General features: G+C 54.0%; 1 long non-coding RNA gene across 1 annotated transcript; it reads right to left on the bottom strand.

Annotated features, from left to right (window-relative positions):
- Window positions 1-1,599: 1,599 nt before the first annotated feature.
- LOC125612382 lies at window positions 1,600-4,527 on the bottom strand. Its single transcript, XR_007342748.1, has 4 exons — window positions 4,343-4,527; window positions 3,868-3,938; window positions 3,649-3,707; window positions 1,600-3,318 (listed from the first exon to the last, which is right to left on the bottom strand). It is a non-coding gene; the product is annotated as an uncharacterized LOC125612382 (long non-coding RNA).
- Between the last annotated feature and the right edge of the window lie 13 nt (window positions 4,528-4,540).

Here is a 4,540-nt window from a genome sequence, read left to right as displayed (position 1 = left end):
GGATACTATTGCATATCCGGCTAGTTGGCATCCATCCACAAGGAAGGAACCGCCATCTGAGAACCAGGTGTGGGTAGAGTTCTCGAGGGGGCCCTCAGAGAGATGAGTAGGGCATGAAGGATCTGTTCCAAGACCTGTCCGCAGTCGTGTAAGGGAGGGGTAGCTGAAATGGGGAGTAAGGAGGCAGGGTTTAAAGGCACGCACGCCTGGAAGGAGGTAGAGGTGTTTTGTATGAAAGTCACCAAGAGGGGAAGGATGCGGCAAGGCAGGAGAGTCTGGAGTCCCTTGTATGTTAAAGAGTTCTTTGAGATGATGGGGACTGACAATCCTTATAGGTGCTCCAGAGGTTAACTTTGTAGCTTCCAGGAGCAAGATACAGGCCGCTGCCAGGGCGTGGAGACATGGTGCCCACCCCCACACAGAAGGGTCTAACTGTCTAGACAGACAAGCCATAGGGGCAAACCAGGGGCCTACGTTTGACCCAACACCCCCAGGGCTAGACCCCGGTTCTCATGGCAGTGCAGAAGGAATGGTCTTTGAAGCTCAGGCAGTTGCAGTTCTGAGGCTTGCAACAGGGCTTGCTGGAGTTTTTGGAAAGGCTGGACGAGGTCTCCTGTAGGGACCAGGGAGGGGAAAGACTTAACAAGGTCATATAGGGGTTTTGCTAGGAGAGAAAAGTTGGGAATCCATGTTCTAAAGGATCCTGCTAGCCCCAGGAATGAAAGGGCTTCCTCTGTGGTGCTGGGAGTCTGTAGTTGCTTGATATAAGCCTTGTGGTTGGTGGCGGTAGCCTTGGAGCGGGGGACAGGAGCACACCCAAGTAGGTAACCTGGGCCTTTGAAAGTTGGACTTTAGCAGGAGAGACCTGGTAGCCCCTTTCAGCTAGGAAATTGAGAAGTGAGGTGTCATTCTGTGATTATTCCAGGGAGGGACTGCAGAGGAGTAGGTCATCTACATATTGCAGTAATCGGGATTGTGAGAGGGACAGGTCATCTAGATCAGTGGCCAAAATATACAGGGGCTGTCCCAGAAGCTCTGGGTTAAGTCTGTCCAGGTCAGTTTGCGAGCCCGGTGTGTCTCAGGATCTGTCCAGATGAAAGCAAAGAGGTCCTGGGATGTGGGGCCAAGGGAATAGAGAAGTGAGTTGAGATCTATCACTGAGAAGTGAGTTGAGGAAGGTGGTGTAGAGGACAGGATGGTATATGGGTTTGGAACCAAGGAGTGTATGGGTTTGACAGCTTCATTGATCAGCCAGAGATCTTGAACTAAACGAAAGGTGCCATTAGGTTTTTTAACTGCCAGGATGGGAGTGTTGAAAGGCGAGTGGGCGGGCCTGAGGAAGCCCTTGGTTAAGAGATCTTGAATGATGGGCTGTAGGCCTATCAGGCTGGCAGAGGGAAGCGGGTATTGGGGTTGACATGGATAGGCATCTGGATGTTTTAAAGTAATAACAACGGGGGAGCAGTGTGCAAGTGATGGGGTTGTGGTGTCCATACCTTGGGGTTGACTTTGTCTGGGGGAAAGGGAAGGAGAGGAGTTCCTCTGTTGGAGGCGACATGAGTAGTGAGAGAATGTAGGAGACTGACTTGTCTTGGCCATAACCAAGAATTGGTGGGAGAATATGACCCTGAGGAATGAGCAGGAGATTAGGGCAGAGATCCTAGGCATGAGGGTTTGGCCCCCTACCAACAACAGAGGTGGGGCCACCCAAACTCCCTCAGAACAGAGAATGAGGCTCCAGTGTCTAAGAGGAATGAAATGGGGTATCCATCCATGGTAAGTTTGACCCTGGGCTCCTGTGTGGTGATGGCCATCGGGGAAGGAAACCTAGAGCCCGTCAGTCCTCCACCGCCAGTCCCAGAAGGTCATGCCCAGGGCTGTGGGCATGTCCACGGCCCATTGACCAAGACACTGGAACTTTGGGCAGGGTTTGGTAGGAACCCTTGGGTTAGGGCAAGCCCTGGCTCAGTGGCCATCCCTTCCACACTGGAAGCATGGCCCTGGTGGGCTGCATGGAGGTCCTTTAGAGGATGAAGTGGGGGGGGCAGACGCCCGAATGGCCTGAGTCAGCATCTGGGATTTGGGGGGTTTGGCCTTTTCCTCCCTATTATGGCAGACCTTGAAGGCCAGGGGTGAGAGGCCCCCTTTCCAACCTCTTTAGTTTGGACTTTATGTCGGGATAGCTTTGGGGGAAGAAATGGGTCGTTAGGAGCTGTCTCCCATCAGGGGTTTTGGGGGTTAAACTAACCTACCTAAGAAAGTGGAGGGGTTCTCATTTTTGTCTTGAATGATCTCTTGGAGTTTTTCGAAGTTAATTACCTTCTGAGTTGCCCGTCTGAGTCCGGCAACTAGGCAGGTGGAAAATTGGTCCCTCAGGGCTAATCCTGCGGCAGTATTGCAGTCCCAATTAGGGTCCTGGTCAGGGACTGCCTGAGCGCCTAGCGGGTGAGCCGGGGTGGTTTGATGAACCTCATCAGCTTAATTACGGGCTTCCTCCCAGACCCGTCTGTGTTCCTCTGCGAGAAGAGTATTGGCCAGGATGGTGGAAATGTGAAAAGTGAGGTTAAAGCCTGAAGAAGGTATTCAAATTCCTCAATGTATGAGGAGGGGTTGGAAGTGTATGAACCCAGGCACTTCTCAATTTGGGAGAGGTCTTCTATAGAGAAGGGAACATGAGCCCTCACAATGCCTTCAGCACCCGCCACTTCTGGGGGGGGGTGGCAACAGTACACGAAGAAAGGTGAATTTTAGAACGGGTTGTAGGGGGACTAAAAGGGGGCTGGGAAGCTCTGGGGGTGATGCCAGGGGAGCTGAGGGCTGTGGGGTAGGAGGATTGGGCATGGTTGGGAAGCAAGGCAGAGGCAGGGGTTGGGGGGCCTGCCGGTAAGGAGGTAGCTCGTCTGCAGGGTCAAAGTTGGAAGGATAGGAGGAGAGATCCTTGCATGGCTTAATGGTGAGAAGAAGGTGGTGTGGTTTGCAGGGGGTACACAGGTTAGGGTTTTGACAGAGAAGAGTGAAAGCTTCCACATAGGGGATCTCTGTCCATTTCCTTATGTGCTCACAGTGACTGAAGAGGTCCCATAAAATATCGGGATCCAACGACCCTGATGGGGCCATTTATTTTGGTTATCTAGTTGGTACTTTGGGTAATCTTGTTTGCAATATTTGATAAGGCACTTAGGTTTAATGTTGGGGGATAGGCTAAGAGTGGACCTATTATTCAATAGACACCTAACTGGGGGAGTCGACTGGCAGGGAGCTGGAATTCCCCATGACAGGCAGATGATTCAGACAAGGCGTCCCTTAACAAACAATTGCCTGGAGAGAGAAATCAGTTTTTGATATAGTCGTCACCAGATCAGAATACCGATTGGACTCCAAGGAGCTGAGGGACTGCAGGTCACCCAATATCGGGGTTTATGGGAAAGTCAGACCTGGGCCCAGGGGTAAGGGGAGATCCTAACCCGTACTAGTAGAATCCGGAGGATTGCTCCAGGGTCACTGTGACCATAAAGGCCTAGGCAGAGTGAATTCTCCTCCCACAGGTGGTCAGAGGAGCCGACAGATGATCATCGGTCAGTTTCCCCTGAGGGTACACCTGCGAAACTGTACACCTACTGGTGAGCAACCGAGAAGGGGAAAACTTACCAATAGATGACCGATGTTGGCTATGGGTCCGGTGACCAAGGAAATGGACTGGGGATGACCTGGGGTGAGTGGAGGGTGAGTCTGGATTGGGGTCCTCACCTAGTGAAGGTGAGGGGATCCCAATCCTAGTCACGTCATCAATGAAAGACCCTTGAAGACCCCCACCGCTCTAAGTATGAAAGTGAGGGAGCACACTGGGTAGTTCAGAGATGGGCTTACTCAGTGCAGGCTACAGGAGAGGCCGAGGAGTCTGCAGCAGCAGCGGTATGTTCTAAGGACTTCCATAGCCCCTAAGGGAAATGTGCGAGGTCACAATTGTCAGTCCCCTATTGGGCTCCTGGGCCGGGGACGGTCCTTTGGTGGGCTCTTTCTTCTAATCAGGAAGAAGAACCTCAAAGCTTAGAGCCCTAGGGGCGACCGCCATTGTTGGGCGGTGGCCCGGCCCTGACCTGACCTGACTCTGTGCCCAACACCCCCAGCCCTGGGAAAGGACGACAGTGAGCCTGGCAGAGAGGCGATCTTTTCCCAGATCCTGCGCGTTCGCACCCTGGAACGCCTGGGACAGTCGTGAGTCTTCGCCTTCCCCCGCCCGGCCTGCCCCCACTGCAGGGCTCGGGGGAGAGGGAGAGGACCCAGCTGGCGCCCCTCCCCAAGGTGACCTCGGCGTCCTCAAGGTCCACTAGGCCTCCATCACCTTCGGCCTGGCCTTCAGATGGCTTGGGTCAGAAGGGCTCCCAGCGGCGAAACGGAGGCGTCTACATGTCCCTGGTCACCGCACTGGAGCGCGCTGCACAGCTAGCCGCGCCCAGCAGCGAGCTGTCGCCCTCCTGGGGAAAGATGAATGAAAGGAAGAACGCCGGAGGCGGCCGGGCGGGCGGGGCGCGGAGGCTGC

The sequence above is a fragment of the Marmota marmota genome, unplaced genomic scaffold, assembly GCF_001458135.2.
Source record: "Marmota marmota marmota unplaced genomic scaffold, marMar, whole genome shotgun sequence".
NCBI lineage: Eukaryota > Metazoa > Chordata > Mammalia > Rodentia > Sciuridae > Marmota > Marmota marmota.
Note: the sequence above shows the minus strand (reverse complement) of the source record. Positions and strands in the feature narration are given on the sequence as shown.